We start from the raw sequence: 20,624 nt of genomic DNA, 5'->3' as shown, positions 1-20,624 counted from the left end.
CAAATGTGGTTCTTAACTCCTCCTAATAAATCAGTGCAGAAAATGGACCATGATTGCTGAGTTGCTGAGAGCTAGACAAATGATTTGAAGGGGCAATGAAGGCACCACAATCAGTTCAATTAAACTAAGGGTGGTTAAACAAGAATCATCTGAGGGATTCTGTTCTTGATTCCTCCCTGGTGACAAAATGCCAAAAATAAATATTTGATAAGAACAAGATCAGCTCATTGTCATGATTTGTTCATGATTAAATAGCCTACCAATACATTCCAAATGTAGTCTTAAAGAGCGGCCACTTAGGTAAGAGACCAGGAGGTAGCCTGGAACCTTTTACCATTGTGGAAAGGAAGTAGTTTTAAGATAAAATATTGTACATACAGATCTTTAGTTTCTATTTTACAATAATAATTTTGAATTTAGATAGTATCCTGAACGTAGTAAAATATTTCAAAGCACTTCATAGGAGCAATATCAAATAGGACCTGAGACCAAGCCATGCAAGGAGATAATCACAGCTAACCAAATGCTTGGTCAAAGATGTAAGTTTTAAAGCACTGAAGGAAGAGAGGTGAAGAGGCATAGAACTTTAGCACGGAAATTCCAGAGCTTAGTTCTTAGGCAAGTATGGAGATCTTGAAAGATCAGGCAGGCTGATAGCAGTTACAGATTAGAAGAGAGATTGTGGGGTGATGTATCAATGTCTGGTGGTGTGATGACATGAATGAATTTGAAATTATTAACAAGAATTTTAAAATCAAGGTGTTGCCAGATGGAAAGCAAGAGTAAGTCAGAGTAGAACAGGACAATGTATAATTTAGGATACTGGAAGCAGAACTTTGCATGAACTGAAGTTTATGCAGGAGAAGGAAGGGAAATTGTCAGAGCAGAGAAAGTAATCATTTGAATGGTCAAAGCTTGAGGTGACAGAATGGATGAGTGTTTCAGCAGCAGATAGTTGAAGGTAGTAGAATCATGAGGTCAGAATTTAATCTCTGGGTGAAAGAAAACACGAAATTTGGAAAAAAAAACTGGTTTTGCCTCAGACTTTATCACAAAATGTGATGAGTTGATTCTGTTTGGTAAAGACTACAGTCAATAGTTTTAGTTTTTCTACTCAATATTAATGCATGAAATTGCTCCTTCAACATTGCTGGTTTTGGACAAACTGGGTGACAAATCAAAGGCAGTCGAGGGATTGAGAGTTAAGAAACCATAGTCCAAGAGTCCGAAACGATACTCAGTGATGGAGGTGCTCCATAAACTAGTGTGTAGCACACATTGGCATACACATTTCATGTCCACCGTTATCATTTTGTCAACTTTTGCCAATTGACTTTCCTACAACAATGCTCGTTATTTACAGTCTGATGTCTGACATACATGGCTTAATATCTCACAGCTAACATTTCCTGATACTGCTCGAGTACTCCCAGGGTTCTGAGTGACTGTCACATTTCTTAAAAGCTTCACTGCAAGTTAACCTTGAACTGTTAATTCTGGCCCCTACTGTCCTCTTCCCTGTCATCAACTAGCTGTAGGATATAGCTTTGGGAAGCCATTCATCTGATATACAGACAAACATGTCAGACCCAATGGATCTCTGACTGTATACCTGTGACTTCTGTTCTATTTGCGCAAGACAATATGTCATTTAGTCTCGTGATTTTCTGTTCATGAAGAATATCTATGTCTTGCAATCTGTTCTTTATGAACAAATAAAATGACTTTAGTCAAAATGAAATTATTTTTTTCGAATGAAGTAGTATGGTTGTTTAAATGTTAGCTATGCATGTCATAATGTATTTTTCCTTTACAATTTATGTATTTTTACTTTTCAGAAATGTAGCTTCTATTTGATTTCAATACAATGGCATTTTGAGGGGATCTACTGTAAAGAAAGACAGATTTTACATTTATGTAGTGTCTTTTGTGACCACAGGGTATTTCAATGCACTTCACCGGTAAATCAACACTTTGGAATTGCAATCAGTATTGTAATATAGGAAACACTCATCTGATTGTCACATAGTAAACTCATATGAGATTTCAAGGAAAATGGAGGAAAATAGATATGAGGAGCATTGGCTCAGCCATGATCCTGTTGATTTAAAGAGCAGGCTGGAAAGGCTGAATAGTTACTGCTATTCCTATTTCTAATGGCCATACAAACAATAACAGATCATTTGTTTCAGAGATAAAAGGAAACAAATCCAGATGCTAGAAATCTGAAGTAAAAACAACACATGCTCAAAAAATTGAGCAGATCTGACAGCATCTATGGAGAAACAAGTTTGAGTGGTGAAGTCGTCCCGAGTGTCTTGATGAATATTTTTCACTCAGTCAACATCACAGAAACAGAAAAACCCAGCACCACCTCACAGCATCTGAACATATTTAACTGACCAGTTCTGAAAAAGAGGTAATAGACTTACAATGTCAACTCTGTTTCTTTCTCCACACGATGTGGAGATGCCGATGTTGAACTGGAATGGAAAAAGTCAGTGGTCACATGACTCCAGGTTATAGTCCCAAAGGTTTCTTTGGAATCACAAGTTTTCTGACGAAAGTCACCTGATGTAGGAGCACCGCGCCAAAAGCTTGTGATTTCAAATAAACCTTTGGGACTATAACCTGGTGTCATGTGACTTTTAATTTTGCCCAACGTTTCGGTCCTTGGTTTGTAGTCTCATAAAAAATCATCAACTCTGACAGTGCAGCACTTAATTGGTGATACACTGGAATATCACTTATGATTTTTTCCCACTCAAATCTCTGACATGAGATTTAATCCAATAACACTTTGACTCAATCATCCAGCCACTGAGCCACATATTACTCTTAGGTGCAATTCACATTAGTTTCACAAGCTTCGTGCCTGGTAAACATTGTGTAAACATTGTAAAATCTCTCCCACGTGCATTTTGAGGTGCTCAAGGTAAAAATGAGTTGTTTTTCCATAGTTGGTCACCAGTTGCATTTAATAATAAGGCAGTTGAAACAACATCAAAAGTCAAACTCTTTTATCTGAGTAGAAGTAAATTGTAAATTTTTCTTCTCAGGGTTTGGGTTTGGAACCAATTCAAAAAGATTTCCAAACACAAATGTTTGTTTTTGTTGAAGGAAAACTTTAAGCCTGGCTGGAGAAAATGTTCTCTCATATAATGTGGTCCTGTATCCCTTGAACACCTTTGGAATTTGGGCATATTCTTTTCTTGGTCAGGCAGTAAACCTGCAGTAATTCTATCTGAGGGAACTTCAATCGAAGTGAGGCCAGAGAAACCAAACCTACTGATATTGTGAGATATTGTTTTCTAGGTCCCTTCACTAACCTACTCACAAGTCTGTTCATTCTTGATTCCTTTACTAAGTCACTTACAAACGAACATCAAGTTCCTGTTTCATTCATAACTCCCTACTATAACACAGTTTGATTCACTCATTTATAAAATCATGGTTCTGTAGCATTATTATTACGATAAGAAAGACCAAATTTAAAACATCCCTTTCTAATCAAAACAACCATTTCAAACCCATTACAGCATTTCACACCTTATCAGCCCTTGCTACAAGTAGTGTTTACCTCTGAATAAATGTAGTGCACAGAACAATACCATCCCCACCATCACGTCTCCAGGAAACATTACAATATTAATCAGCCCTTACCAATCATCTCCTGAACCTGAATAGATTACAAAACACCTAATGATTTCCCCGATTAGCATGTACTTGTTAAATAACCTTTAACTGGGCCGTTATCCTTTTAAGAAACTGTCAAAACAGTATTTATGTGAAATTGCATGAATGGATGAAACTCACACGAGCAAATAGTAAACAAATTTCACAACCCAGCTGAAATAATCTGTTTAATATCCTTTATTCTTTTCTTAAGTGCAAGTACAATTTCTAACTTACTTAAAACATACAGGCCTAATATATTTCACTAACATTTACTAACGTAAAAAGCAAAAGATCTAATGCCTCTGACTTACACAGGCAAACCCACGGATAACCTCACAATGCAACACTTCTCCAGCTTCCACCCGAAAAATATTAAAACAGCCATTCCCTATAGGCAAGCCCTACTCGTACAGAGGTTTTGCTTAGATGAGGAGGATCATGATGGGCACTTGGATATAGTCAAGGATGCCCTCATAAGAATGGGATACGATGCTCAACTCATCGATCGCCAGTTCCGACGTGCCACAGTGAGAAATCATAATGACCTCCTCAGGAGATCTAAGCTGCATCCGACAGGGTACCCTTCATTGTCCAGTACTTCCCAGAAACCAAAAAACTATGCCATGTTCTTCGCAGCCTGAAACACATGGTCAATGAGGATGACCACTTCGCCAAGGTCTTCCCCACTCTTCCATTTCTCACCTTCAAACAACCCACCAAACCTTAAACAGATCATTGTTCACAGCAAACTGCCCAACTTTCAGGGCAATACCATACAACCTTGTCATGGCAGACACTGCAAGACATGTCAGAGTGTCGACACAGATACCAACATTACACGTGAGGACACCACCGACCATGTGCATGGCAGGTAGTCATTCTCTATCTCATACACTGCAGGTAAGGATGGCCTGAGGCATGGTACATTGGCGAAACCGAGCAGAGGCTATGGCAATGAATGAATGGACACCGTACAACAATCACCAGACAGGAGAACCAGTTCCCTCTCAGTCAGAGAAACCTTCAGTGGTCTGGGATATTCAGTCTCGGGACCTTTGGGTGACCATCCTCCAAGGTGGATTTCGAGACAGGCAACAATGCAAAGTGGCTGAGCAGAGGCTAATAGTCATATTCAATACCCATGGGGATGGCCTCAACCAGGATCTTGGGTTCATGTAACACTACAGGTGACCCACTGCACTACACACACGCACACACACACACACACACACACATTTATAGGGTGAATTTATACTTGCAGAATTGCATTTTATTTTGCTCAAAAACTGCATGTATTCATGCAAGATTCCGTAAATCCCTTTTTTACATTAGAATCAGTCTGAACATTGGGGCACAGACAGCCTCACACAGGACACCTCACACCTTCAATGCGTTTTCTGGGCCAACATGGCACCAATTGTTAAAGTTCACTTGAGAATGTAACTTTAAGAGAGTTCTGGAATTTACATATGACAGAACTGCAACCAATATGCCTATTGTACAGGATGAGAGACATAACAAACAATCCAGGTCTTTTTCAATATATAATTTCAGTTACATCACACCGTACATGTTTGCTATAAATTCTGTACGATCCTATACTGCACAACTACCTGATAAAGGAACAACGCTCCAAAAGCTCGTGCTTCCAAATAAATCTGTTGGACTATAACCTGGTGTTGTGTGATTTTTAACTTTGTATAACCGAATTCAACATCAGCACCTCCAAATCAGGTATATAGAGGTTCTTGTAAGTTTTGTATTTCAAGATTTTATTGCTACTTGGAACTTGTACTGTGATTGCTGAATAAAAGAGGCTATTTTGTCATTCATTGTTATTTGAACACAATCCCACAGATGCTAGCAAGTTCCAGTTTAGATGAGTGGAGGGAGCTTGCTTCAAGTTAACTGTCTTGGTTTTGTACTTGGACTCTTTATCACAAACTCCTGTTGCCAGGCATTCCCTGTTGTTGTGTGAATAATCTTATCCCTCCATTGCCTGTTCCAAAGGCAACACTGGCTTCCTCACATTACCACCAACTTATCCCTCCATCTGAAGCTTGATTTTCTGCCTTTTGTCTTTTTGAACTTTCTCTCTTATTCCTGTCCTTGCTGTTGAGTTGAAACGTCCCTGGCTACCGCCCATTAGACATGTAAGAATGAAGTTTTGCACATCACTTTGTTTACCTTCATATGACTGTCTTTCATCCTTGTCATGTGTCCTGCAATGATTATAATTTTTTAATCCAATTGTTTAAGACAGTTCTTAATTTCTGGGTTTTTAAAATTAATTTAGCAGAAGGCTACTAAGATAGTATCAGAAGCAAAAACAGAAATTGCTGAAAAAGTGAGCAGGTCAGGCAGCATCTGTGGAGAACAATCAGAGTTAAAGTTTTGGGTCCATTGACACTCTTTAGAACTGTGAAGAGAAATCCAAGCTGGTGACCCTTAAGAACTGTTCTGAAGAAATGTCACTGAACCTGAAATGTTAACTTTGATTTCTCTCCACAGATGATGCCAGACTGACTTTTTCCAGCAATTTCTGTTTTTGTTTCTGACTTCCAGCATCCACAGTTCTTTTGATTTTTTTCACGAAACTTGTATGTTGACTTTTCGTGTTGTCGATGGAAGCAGCCTTTTCTTACTGAAAGCTTTTAAAACGCTCTCCAACGAGTCCTATAGCAATACAGGTGAAATGAATTTGTGCCAGTCGAGGTGGTGTGTGTGCTTTCCATGATGAAGCAATTTTTTGTCTCCAGTTCTGTATTGATTTTAAATGGAATTATTTGACTTTTTGTTTAGACAAGGAACTTAACACTTAGTATGGGTCTTCGAATCAATCTGAAATACTTCTCTATCGACCACAACATTTGACATACTGTCCAACGTTGAGCTTGGTGACTCATGTATGGGAGGTGGATGAATGCATTTTTGTGAAACTGGCCCTCAAGTATACATGAACTGTGCAGAAAGTAAATTGTTCCGATTACTTGGTGTGTTCTTTACTCTTCATTTGTTCTGCACTGGAATTTATATTAAAAGAGTACATCCTGTCAGCAAGCAATTGCTACAAGCACCAGTTTATAGCATGTGCTGTTGTGCAGGGAATAATAAATTCACTGCACTGAATCTCCAGATTGTATCACATGAATTTTATCGACTTAATAAAAATATTACTTGCTTGGTATATTGTTATGGGGAAGTACAATAGAACACTGTACATTTGACTTCACTCCATGTAATTGTCTTGAGAAACTGTTTGTTCATATTTATTGGGTTTAAACACAATGTCATTTGAGAGTTTTCACATATTCTAGTCAAGAGTGTCTTTGAAGTGATATTTATCTCCAAACAAAAGTGCTCTCCATAGACGCTGTTTTAGTCCCTTTATCAAACTTCTGCATTAAAAGGTACTGTCACTGAATTTCAAGCTACATGGCATTGTAATCAGCTGTATTGCATGCTAATGGATGCATCCATAACTTATTAAATAACACTGAGAAAAAGTGTAAGTTCTCATATTTGTCTTCTCAATTAAATTCATCCTGCCCTGCTCTCCAACCTATGCCAACAGCAATTGTTGACAATCCCTTGGCAACCTTCTCACAGATTTTCTGCCTGCACCTTTCTAACTAGTTAACAGAAGCTGTGTGGAAATGACAAGGCCAAAGCATGACTGAAGAACTTGTATCCCTTAGTGGCTGATTTAAGTGCAGAATGAGACTTGTAGTACGAATGGGTGAATGCTTAATTCTGCTGAAAATTTGGCAGAGGGAGGAAGGTTCTCTCCATCAGGAAGAATTGTTGGAGCATAACTTACATTTGGCTTCTCTCAAATCTGATTCAACAGCACTTGTACATGGTGTACATTAACAAATTGAAGTTTTTTACCCTAAGAATTATATCATTCATCTTGAAATGTGTTTACATACCTTGCCCTCAGAAAAGTATCAAAGATAGAACAATGCAAGCAAGTGTAATTTTATCAGTTACTTTTATGTAGCAGTTCCTGCCAAAATAATTGTCTTTAATTTATGTTTGGATTTAACATTTTTGCATTTGTTGTAGTGTGCAATGTAAAGTCAAAATATATCATATTTTGTCTCAAAGAGTCTGTTTCCCTGCTTTACATCTCTATGGCTTCTTTGAAAACTGGATATGTTGGATATATGTGACACTTCTTCAAAGGACAACTGAAGGAGCCCTTTTTGAATCACAAAACAATCAATCACCTATTGGGTCTGGAGCATGGGAGTAATGACAAGTCCATTGGACAGTCCTCAGAGAAAGGTTTTCATCCAAAGGTGCTTGTAGGCAAGAGTTCTTATTGAGTAGTCCTCAGAGAGCTGTTTTCTCCAGATGGAAGATCGACTGGAAGAAGAGAAGGAAGATCCAGGGAAGACTTCCTTAACCCCTTGGCTAGAGAACAGGATTCTGGCCCCACAACTTCAACAAGACCAATGCACAGTCCACCAACAACTGTGTGTCCTTTGGTCTCAGTGAATCAACCTCAATTGTCACAGTTATATATATTCTTTATTTAATTAATTAATGTGTTGAATAATGAAGCTTCATTTTTTAATACAGTCTTTGACAATAACTAACACTCTATTCTAAGTAACAATGGACAAAGTTTCCAAACTACAATTCAGACATTTATTAGCTTATATCAGTGAGTGTAATCTGACCAAGCATGACAAATTATCATTGTAAGTAAATGGAAACCTAGGTCAAGGACAATCAGACTGAGATGCTTTGAATCAAAAAGTGTGGTGCTGGAATCTGATCTCCAGCATCTGCAGTCCTTACTTTTTCCTGAGAAACTTTGAAACCTAGTGCTTGTTAAAATTGAAGTTTTCACTCTGTCGTTCTCTCCATTACTGTGATTTTGCCAGTTCCTCATGTTCTTATACATTTTAGTGCAGTGCAGAAGGTGTGCTGTACTGTTAAAGGTGCATCTTTTAGATGTTGAATTGAGGTTCCTTCTGCTTTCACAGGTGAACCTAAAAGATGCCAAGGGATTATTATTGCAGAAGAACAGTTGAATTCTTCTGTCAAGTGAATCCTGACCAATCCTTACCCTTCAACCAACATTACCAACCTAAACTGTTAGGTTATTATCATATTACTTGATGTGAGGCCTTGGTGTCTGTAAGTGATGCTTTGCCATCATAACCATATTTTACAAGTTGGATAATTGCCTATAAGGATCTGAGGTTTTCAAAGCCACTAAATAAATGCAATCATGTTTGTCTCATCATTTTCTTCTCTTCTTACATTTGACCGTAAATATAAGTCCTTGAAACTTGTTTCCCTGACAACTTACTTTGAACAAAAGTTATGAAGATATTATTGTACCTTGCTTTGAATGTTTTAGGAGCAATAAATTCCGAATTATCAAGACAACCTCTCAAGAATAATGCAGACTACTTGCAGAGAATCCTGAAATGCATGCTTTGAATTTTCCCTACTCAGACAACCTTCTGGATATTGTAGGTACAAACACTTTACCTTCCTTTACTTGGTAGTTTTCCCTGACCACTCATTTGATTTGGGTGTTTTTGTGTATCCTGAATTCAAGTATTGTTGATAACAGACACATTTTATCAAGTTAAAAGTTACACAACACCAGGTTATAGTCCAACAAGTTTATTCAGAAGTACTAGATTTCCAAGCGCTACTCTTTCATCAGGTGGTTGTGGCACAATTTGTGTTTGCACCAATGAAAAGAGGAGCAACATTTCATATCATATGAGAATGCTGATTGGATGTTCAAGTGAAACCTGGATGCTTAAGACATTGGCATGGAGATTGTACCAGTTAGAGGAATTCTAACAGTGAAATTGTTCAAATGTGTTTAAATTTAAGCCAGGCAAGTTGACTCTGCTGGTGAGCCATGCATTAGCAAATAGTTGGCTATTTTGTTACCTTGGAACAGACATAACGTGTGTACATATTGTTTCTGCTTGTAAAGAATGGGGTCTTGTGTGTTGTTTTATGCAGCTTCCAATTTACACTGTCAGCCTGACTGATTTGTTATCAGGATAATTTTTAAAATGCTAAGGATTATTTAGTAAAAGTTGTCCACATGTGGAATCACACATAATGTTGGATGCGGAGTCTTGAGTTTTGCAACAAAGGGCTGATTGGGTGTGGTCAGTACACTGTGCAAACAGCACTGGTGAAATGCTAATTAGTACTATCGACTATAGTGTATTCATTTTATAGGGTATTAGTAGAAAGTGTCTCATTGGTATGTAGTAACTGCTATCAGTACCACAATCTCTGGGATGGATGACCATCATCACTGGCCTACATAACGAGCAGCTCACTGACATGAAACTCAGTTTCATATTACTCTTCTGTGTGATTGGCAAAATATCTTCTTGGCTTGACAGCAGTCCTTATTAATGACACTACTCAAGTTGCCACTGCACAGTAGTGGTGTGAAATAGCTAGCTTTATCTGTTCCTCAGATTTTTGAGATATCTTAGAGTATCTGTGTCTATCTAAGTGATAATCTATGGATATACTGTGCACTTTTCAGATGCAACAGTGTGAGCTTTTGGCTTATTCATGAGCTTTCAGCAGGACATGATCTGATCAGTGCAGCTATTGTCTCAGAGTGGCTTTCACGCATCACCAAGTTTCCATAATGAGCAAGTGGCTTTGGCCCTTTTCATAGGATTGCTAAGATAGCCAATCTTACAGTGCATGGAGCTATAAGAATCCCAAAGCATATATTGACCAGTGAAAGTCAGCTTGCGGTAGACAGCAGTTGAGTACCCCCTAGCCAAAGTCTAAACTAGTGTGTCAAGGAACAGGAGCTCATTTGTGTGTATTGTTTTGAATGTAAATTTAAGAATAGAATGGAATCCATTAAAACAGAAGTAAATTCATGCAGGGAGCTGAGGATTCAAATACAGGAATTGATTCATGGTCTTCACAAATGTGAATGAAGCCTTCACTGTGCATGTGGAAAACATACTCAAAATTGTTTATCCTCACAAATTGCTCAACCATTTCACCAATTTGTGTTGATTAGAACTTATTATACAAAAGCTTCAACTTAAGTGGAAATCAGTTTTGTATGTCTTGGGCAGCCCATGCACATGTGGAAATAGTGAATTGTGAGGATGAATCCTATCACCCACAGCTCATTGCTCTTACAAATATCCAACAGTATTGTTTTATCTTGCTGTCAAGCCAAGTTGCCTGGTCATACTGAGCAGCAGATCCAGTGCAAGTGCATTTGGACCCATCATTAAAAATGGTGTGCCTTTGTTGACAGAATCACACTTGCGAAGGATGATTATTTCTGATCCTTTGTCTTGTTTGTAGATGTCTATGTCTGGGTTAGCCTTGAAGCTCACAAAGCTGCTAAACAATTGTGTTGCATGTCTAGGGGCGTGCATTTCCATACTTTTTGCTGATGAATAGTTTTTTTTGTTTGATAAAAGTGACAAAGTTAATCTGAACAATACTACCAACCAGTACATTTTAAAATTTACTCGGTGATCCTTTAAGCATAATATTCTTTAAGATATGAAATTTCTAGCATTCATTCTGTGTGGAAAGCACTCCCCATCAGTACTGCCTCTCGGTACCAGGGACCCGGGTTCAATTCCAACTTTGGGCGACTGTCTGTGTGGGCATTCTCACCATGTCTGCATGGGTTTCCTCTGACTGCTTCGGTTTTCTTCCACAGTCCAAAGGTGTGTAGGTCAAGTAGATTAGCCATGCTAAATTGCCCATAGTATCTAGAGCTGTGCAGACTTAGGGGTTTAGCCATGGAAAATGCAGGGTTACTTTAGATTGTACTTTAAACTGTGCTTTAGTCACTGAAAATCCGAATGATTAAACAGCTTAGTTTTCTCTTGCTACTTATATCTAGAGGGATCCAGCAGATGTGAAAAAGGAAAGAAAGGCAAAAGGGAACAAAAGCTTGTGAGAAATTAATTTAAAGGAAACTTTTGGAGAGAGAATGAGCAGACTGAGATACTGATAGAGTCAGTACCAAAAGAAAGTGCATAGTGACTGAACTGGTGATAGGCTATGCGTGCGGGTCTGGGTGTGTTGCTATTCAGAGGGTCAGTGCAGATTCGATGGGTTAAATGGCCTGCTTCTATACTGTAATGATTCTATGATTCTATAAAAGTGCTACCTCTTTTTCCCCTCTGTTGATTGATTTAAATATATATCTATATCTATATTTAAAACACATTTTTAGAACTATCCATGTTGGAAATGTTTCATCTAATTTCTATGGTATTAGTGCATTTTGGATTGTGAATGTCTTGCTAATCTCGTTTGGAAGCCTCAGTCTCATCAGTCTAAGAAATCTTTGAACCGAGGTCCTTTGGTGTCAAAAGCATGCCATCCTAACCAATTTCATCTTCAAACATGATCCCTTTAAGCAGATGCTAACACCATTATTCTAAACGTCAATAATGCATGATAACACCATTATTTAAGCATGAGAGACTGTGTTTTAGTCACTGAAAATCCGAATGATTAAACAGCTTAGTTTTCTCTTGCTACTTATATCTAGAGGGATCCAGCAGATGTGAAAAAGGAAAGAAAGGCAAAAGGGAACAAAAGCTTGTGGGAAATGAATTTAAAGGAAACTTTTGGAGAGAAAACGAGCAGACTGAGATACTGACAGTGTCAGTACCAAAAGAAAGTGTATAGTGACTGACTTCAACAGTGAAGTAAGGAATAAGCAATTGGTTCAGAGTTGCATTCAGGGGTGCCACACTGTGCAAAATTGTGATTAAAGAAAGATTAACAGAGATTAAAGAGTTGTGGTGGGCTTTGGAACAGGCTGTTTTAGGTATGGTATGTGTAATAAGGCAGTTTTAATAAATCATGTCAGAGGAAAAGATCCCTGAGGTGATCAGGGACCATAAAACATGATAGAATTAAACATTCAATAGATCAGAAACTTAAATAATAAGGGTAGTTGCAAAAAAATGAGAGCAGAACGAGTGGAGGAGACTGGGAAAGGAGGTTAACAAAGATGGTTGAGGAAAAGCAGCAAATATATAAGAAAATACTTTATCGCTCACAGCAAAGATCTATTCTAAAATGATAAAAAAAATTATTGGGGATAAGCCAATCATGGTTAACCATGCAAGTTAAGGCTAACATCAAATTGAAAGAAAAAAGAGCATAAAATGTCGCAAAGATTAGTGATAAGCCACAGGACTGGGAAAGTTTCAAAATCCATAAAAAACAATTAGCAGAAAGGACAAGATAAATATTGAAGGTAACCATGTAAGTTATATCAGAATGGACAGCAATAGCTTTTGAAAATATATAAAAAGGAAGAGAGCAAGATAAAAGTTAATGTAAGTCTCTTTTTGAACGAAGCTTGGGAAATAACAATGGTGAAGCAAGAATTGGGAGAGGAATTGGAAAAATGCCTTGCAGCATATGGAGACATGGGATTGAGCGGTTTGAATCAGAAATTGGCAAGTTGGAAGAAGACAGAGGGTGGTGGTTGATGGGAAATGTTCATCCTGGAGTTCAGTTACTACTGGTGCACCACAAGGATCTGTTTTGAGGCCACTGTTATAAGTGACCTTGAGGGCGTAGAAGGATGGATTAATAAATTTGTGGGTGACACTAAGGTCGTGGAGTTGTGGACAGTGTGGAAGGATGTTGCAGGATACAGAGGGACATAGATAAGCTGCAGAGCTGGGCTGAGAGGTGCAAATGGAGTTTAATGTGGAAAAGTGTGAGGTGATTCACTTTGGAAGGAGCAACATGTATGCAGAGTATTGGGCTAATGGTAAGATTCTTGGCAGTGTAGATGAGCAGAGAGATCTCAGTGTTCATGTGCATAGATCCCTGAAAGTTGCCACCCTTGTTGATAAGGTTGTTAAGGCATATGGTGGGTTAACTTTTATTGGTAGAGGGATTAAGTTTCAGAGCCCCGAGGTCATGTTGCAGCTGTGCAAAACTCTGGTATGACCGTACTTAGAGTATTGCGTATAGTTCTGGTTACCACATTATAGGAAGGACATGGAAGTTTTAGAAAGAGTTCAGAGGCAATTTGCTAGGATATTGCCAGGTATGGAGGGAAGATTTTATGAGGAAAGGCTGAGGGATTTGAGGCTGTTTTCGTTAGAGACAAGAAGATTGAGAGGTGACTTAATTGAGACATATAAGATAATCAGCACGTCAGATAGGGTGAGTAGTGAGAGCATTTTCCCTCAGATAGTGATGGCTAGCACGAGGGGGCATAGCTTTAAATTGAGGGGTGATAGATGTCAGAGGTGGTTTCTTTACTCAGAGAGTAGTAAGGGTGTGCAATATACACACCAACTTTAAGGGCATTAAAATGACTTTTTGATAAACATAAGGATGAAAATAGAATAGTGTAGGATATATAGGCTTCAGATTGGTTCCACAGGTTGGAGCAACATCGAGGGCCAAAGGGTTTGTACTGTGCGGTAATGTTCTATGTTGTAACAGTCTTTGTAGTGATACTAATAGCATTCCAAAATTACCATCAAGGGGCAAAGGAGTGGAGGAAATAAACACCATCACTATCTCAAGACAAAAAGAACGAAAAGGAATGTAATGGGGCTAAAGACTGATAAGTCTTCGTGACCTGATGGGATTCATCCTTGGATAATTAAAGGAGAGGCCACAGAAATACTATTTGCATGAATAGTAATCTTCTAAAAATCCCTAGATTCTGGAAAAGTGAGAGAAGTTTGAGAAATGTAATAACTTTTATTTTAAAATGCAAGAAGAAAAAACAAAACAGGAATGTTAGCTTAATATCTATTATTGGAAAAATGTTCAAGTCTATTAAAAGAGATGGACTAACAAAGTATTTAGAAATAAATAATATGATCAAGTAGATTTGGCATGGCCTTACAATGAGAAAATCATGCTTGACAAATGTGTAAGAATTTTCTAAGGAAATAACGAGCAGGAGAGAAAAGGGAGAAAGAATAATAGAATATTTTTGGATTTTCACGGTCATTTAATAAGATATCACACGTTAGGCTATTTAATAAGGTAATTTAAGAGTTCACAGTGTTGAAGATAGTCTTTTAGCATGGGAGAGGATTAGCTAACTAATGGAAGACACCAAGTTGTGATAAGCAGAGCATTTTCAGGGTGGCAACCTGTAAGTGGTGGAGTGCCACAATTGCTCACAATATTTATTAATAACTTGGATGAGGAAAGTAAATGTGGTATTGCCAAGTTTGCAGATGACACAAAAATAGATAGATTTATTGGTTAATTGATTTATTACTGTCACATGTACAAAGATACAGCAAAAAGTGTTATTTTGCATGCTACACAGGTAGATTGTGCTGCACAAAATGTACCAGGGGAGCAGAACAGAGTGCAGAATGCAGTGTTACAGCTGCAGAGAAGGTGCAGAGAGTGAGATAAGAATTAACATTATAGTGGTCCATTCAAAGGTCTGATAACAGTACGGAAGAAGCTGGTCTTGAATCTATTAGGGTGAAAGAGAGTATAACGGGGTCGGAGGGTCTTCAATTATGTTGGTTGCTTTCCTGAGGCAGCGGGATGTATAATTGGAGTCAATGGATGGAAGGTTGGTTTGTGTGATGGACTGGGCTGCGTTCACAACTTTCTGTAGTTAGTTGCAGTTCTGGGGAGAGCTGATGCCGTACCACACTATGATGTATCCAGATAGAATGCTTTTGATGTTACATCTATAAAGATTGGCCAGAGTCCATATGGACATGCCAAATTTCCTTTGCCTAGTGTGGAAGGAGAGATGTTGCTGTGCTTTCTTGACCATCAGGTTGACATGGATGGACCAGGACAGATTGTTAGTGATCATCACTCCCAGGAATTTGATGTGATCAACCATCTCTACTTTAGCAGCATTGATGAAGACAGGGACATGCCCACCACTTTGTTTTCTAAAGTCAATGACCAGCTTCTTAGTGCTGTCATTAACAAATTTATAAATGGACTTGGGGTGGAATTTGCCTACACAGTCATAAGGAGTATAGGAGTAGAGTAGGGTGCTGAGTACACACCCTTGCGGGGTACCGATGTTGAAGATGATGGTGGATGAGGTGTTGTCAAGTAGGTGGGAATGCAAACGGTGAAGATGACAATAAGAGTCTGCAGATGACAAGTTAACCAAGTGGGAAAACAATTTGGCAGCTGGAATATGTAGGACAATGTGAGCTTATACATATTGGCAGGAAGGATGGGTGAGCTGAATATTATTTAAATAGAAAAAGACTACAATCTCTACAGCAGAGGGATTTGGGAGTCCTCATGCATGAATCTCAAAAAGCTAATATACATGATCAGATAACAGGGAACCCAAATGGAATACCAGCCTTTATTTAAAAGGGAAAAGAGTATAAAAATAGTGCAATCTTGCTAAAACTAAACGAAGCATTAGTCAGACCACAGAAGGAACACTGAACAGGTTTTGCCCCTTGTCCAAGGAAAGATGTACTAGATTAGAGGCAGTTTAAAGAAGGTTCATGAAATTAATCCCCAGGTAAGGAGTGACTTTTGAGAAGAGATTTAGTAGGTTTGGCCTATATTCATTGAAATTTAGAAGAATGAGATGTAACCTTATTTGCACAAACAAGATTCATAGGGGTTTTGAGGAAGGGTCGCTGGATCTGAAACTTTAACTCTGACTTCTCTTCACAAATATTGCCAGATCTGCTGGGCTTTTCCAGCAATTTCTGTTCTTGTTCAAGATTCATAGGGGACTTTGTAGGTGAGACGCGGAAAGATTGTTTCCCCTATAGGAGTGCCTCAGAACAGAGGGCATAAAGGGTCACCCACCTAAGACAGAGATGAGGAAGAATTTCTTCTTTTGGAGGGTAGTGGAGATGTGAACTTCTTTACCATGAAGGTCTGCAGAAGTTGAGGTGTTAAGTACATTTAAGGTGGAGAGAGACTGATACTTAATCAGTAAGGAAATCAAGGATCATGCGGAAAAGGCAGGAAAGTGGAGTTTCAAATTAACACATCAATAGTTAGAGGGAAATTGAGAAACAAACCTGTAAGGAGATCTCAGCTGTCTGTAAGAATAATAGGGTGGTAATGATGGGGGAATTTAACTTTCCAAGCATAGAATGGGAGTGCCATAGTGTTTAAGGGTTTAGATGGAGAGGAATTTGTTAAGTGTGGACAAGAAAATTTTCTGATCCAGTGTGTGGATGTACCGACTAAAGAAGGTGTAAAACTTGACCTTAGGAAATAAGGCAGGGCAGGTGACTGCAGTGTCAGTGCGGGAGCACTTTGGGGTCAGAGACCATAATTCTATTAGATTTAAAATAGTGATGGAAAAGGATAGACCAGATCTAAATGTTGAAGTTCTAAATTGAAGAAAGGCTTATTTTGACTGTATTAGGCAAGAACTTTCGAAAGCTGATTGGGGGCAAATGTTCGCAGGTAAAGAGATGGCTGGAAAATGGAAAGCCTTCAGAAATGAGATAACGAGAATCCAGAGAAAGTATATTCCTGTTAGGGTGAAAGGAAAGGCTGGCAGTTATAGGGAATGCTGGATGACTAAAGAAATTGAAGGTTTGGTTAAGAAAGAGAAGGAAGTATATGTAAGGTATAGACAGGATAGATCGAGTGAATCCTTAGAAGAGTATAAAGGCAGTAGGAGTATACTTAAGAGGCAATTCAGGAAAGCAAAAAGGGGACATGAGATAGCTTTGGCAAATAGAATTCAGGAGAATCCAAAGGGTTTTACAAATACATTAAGGGCAAAAGGGTAACTACGGAGGGAATAGAGCCCCTCAAAGATCAACAAGGTGGCCTCTGTGTGGACCCGCAGAAAATGGGGGAGATATTAAATGAGTATTTTGCATCAGTATTTACTGTGGAAACGGATATGGAAGATATAGAATGTAGGGAAATAGATGGTGACCCCTTGAAAAATGTCCATATTCCAGAGGAGGAAGTGCTGGATGTCTTGAAATGCATAAAGGTGGATAAATCCCCAGGACCTGATCAGGTGTATCCTAGAACTCTGTGGGAAGCTAGAGAAGTGATTGCTGGGCCTCGTGCTGAGATATTTGTATCATTGATAGTCACAGGTGAAGTGCCGGAAGACTGGAGGTTGGCTAAGGTGGTGCAACTGTTTAAGAAGGGTGGTAAGGACAAGCCAGGGAACTATAGACCAGTGAGCCTGACGTCGGTGGTGGGCAAGTTGTTGGAGGGAATCGTGAGCGACAGGATGTGCATGTATTTGGAAAGGCAAGGACTGATTAGGGATAGTCAATGTGACTTTGTGCATGGGAAATCATGTATGACAAACTTGACTGAGTTTTTTGAAGAAGAAACAAAGAGAGTTGATGAGGGCAGAGAGGTAGATGTCATCTATATGGACTTCAGTAAGGCGTTCGACAAGGCTCCCCATGGGAGACTGATTAGCAAGGTTAGATCTCATGGAATACAGGGCGAACTAGCCATTTGGATACAGAACTGGCTGAAAGGTAGAAGACAGAAGGTGGTGTTGGAGGATTGTTTTTCAGACTGGAGACCTGTGACCAGTGGAATGCCACAAGGATTGGTGCTGGGTCCTCTACTTTTTGTCATTTATATAAATGATTTGGATGCGAGCATAAGAGGTACAGTTAGTAAGTTTGCCGATGACACTAAAATTGGAGTTGTTGTATACAGCGAAGAAGTTTACCTCAGAGTACAACGAGAACTTGATCAGATGGACAATGGGCTGAGAACTGGCAGATGGAGTTTAATTCAGATAAATGCGAGGTGCTGCATTTTGGAAAAGCAAATCTTAGCAAGACTTATACACTTAATGGTACAAGGAAAGGTTGCTGAACAAAGAGACTTTGGAGTACAGGTTCATTGCACCTTGAAAGTGGAGTCGCAGGTAGATAGGATAGTGAAGAAGGCTTTTGATATGCTTTCTTTTATTGGTCAGAGTATTGAGTACAGGAGTTGGGAGGTCATGTTGCGGCTGTCCAGGACATTGGTTAGATCACTGTTAGAATATTGCATGCAATTCTGGTCTCCTTCCTGTTGGAAAGATGTTATAAAACTTGAAAGGGTTCAGAAAAGATTTACAAGGATGTTGCCAGGGTTGGAGGATTTGAGCTACAGGGCGAGACTGTACAGACTGGGGCTGTTTTCCCTGGAGCATCAGAGGCTGAGGGATGACCTGATAGAGATGTACAAAATTATGAGGGGCATGGATAGTGTAAATAGGCAAAGTCTTTTCCTTGGGGTCGGGAAGTCCAGAACTGGAGGGCATAGTTTTAGGTTAGGAGGGGAAAGAAGTAAAAGAGACCTAAGGGACAACGTTTTCATGCAGAAGACGCTACGTGTATGGAATAAGCTGCCAGAGGAAGTGGTGGAGGCTGGTACAATTGCAACATTTAAAAGGCATTTGGATGGGTCTATGACTAAGAAGGGTTTGGAGAGATATGGGCTGAGTGCTGCCAGGTGGGACTAGATTTGGTTGGGATATCTGGTAAGCATGGACAGGTTGGACCGAAGGGTCTGTTTCCATGCTGTACATTTCTATGACTCTATAACCATAATGTAATAGAATGACGGAACAGACTCAATGGACTGAATGCCGTGTTTCTACTGCTGTATCTTATAGTCTTCAAGGTGAAGATCTTCAAATTGGTTATCTGTGACAGAAAGTCAGTGGAAATTGGCGAGAACAAGGATGATGATTAATGTTGAGAATTACAGATAGGCTCTGGGTTTCTCAACAATGTGTCTATTATTTTGTTTCAATCTATCTGAGCTGGTGAGATAATATATTTTTAAATTATTAATTAAACATTACACCATGGGGAGCTTGTTTGTGCAATTCTTGACTATCCAATTTAATCTTTGATGATATGAAATGTTAACATGTGAAGATTCAGATTTGAATTGAATAAATAGTAACAATTCCAAAGCTTTAGGTTTGCAAAAGTCTCAAAGAAAGATTATTGAACAATGTCTCAGACTTGCAAAGATATGGATGTCACCCTGATAGTTTGATGAACAGGTGAAGTGACATGATGCATGACCCATTAATGGAAATCGATATTGAGAAGTCAACTTCTTTTAATTTAATATGGACTCAGACAAAAACCCAAACACAGAAGCTAAATCTCCCAGTCAGATTAGTCATTTGTTTTTTTGAGCTACAGAACAATGAGCCTCTTTCATCCTGCTCCCGTTTGTCCTTTCAACTATGAGGTTAAAGGTTAACACATCCTGTTGTTTAGATGATGCCAACAAGATGAAGCTACTATGCGATTTCCCGACTTGCCCTTCAATTGTTTTTGCTTTAATCCACAGATTAATCTGTGCTTTAATCCACAGATTGCTTTCCCCTGTCCTTAACTCAACCGTGGAAAACTGACATTTCCCCTGCAATTTTCTGCTTTAATTCAACCGGGGGCTAAAAATAACTCTTGTCTTCTCCTATTTCCACTGACTTACTGTCACAAATAAGCAATTTGAGGGTTCTCACTGTGAGGACCAGAAGATATCGGAGCAGAAACACACCATTCAGTCCATCCAGTCTGCTCTGTCACTTGATGTGAACATGGTTGATGAGGTAATCCGAAACTTCACTTTCCTGCTGTTTCCCTTCATAATCCTTGGTTCTTTTCCTGATTAAAAATCTCTTGATGGCAGCCTTGAATGTAATTACCAATTTAGCTTCTCCAGGCCACTTCTCTCTCAGAGAAGAAATTCCTCCTTATTCCTTGAATTGTACTCATATACCCAGCCTAGCTACTTCTGGTTCCACTTCACATCTGGAATGCTGGTTGAAGGACCAAGACAAAGATGCAACTTCTGACATGCTGGTCAATGTCCAGCTCGAAACGAAGGAAAGGTACACCTTTCTTTCCTCATGTGTCTAAAACCTTTGGTGATTGGGGATGATACATGGTCAGCTCTCTGAATAAGCCAAAAGTAACTCTTTGACA

Source organism: Hemiscyllium ocellatum, chromosome 16 (genome assembly GCF_020745735.1).
Source record: "Hemiscyllium ocellatum isolate sHemOce1 chromosome 16, sHemOce1.pat.X.cur, whole genome shotgun sequence".
NCBI lineage: Eukaryota > Metazoa > Chordata > Chondrichthyes > Orectolobiformes > Hemiscylliidae > Hemiscyllium > Hemiscyllium ocellatum.
Note: the sequence above shows the minus strand (reverse complement) of the source record.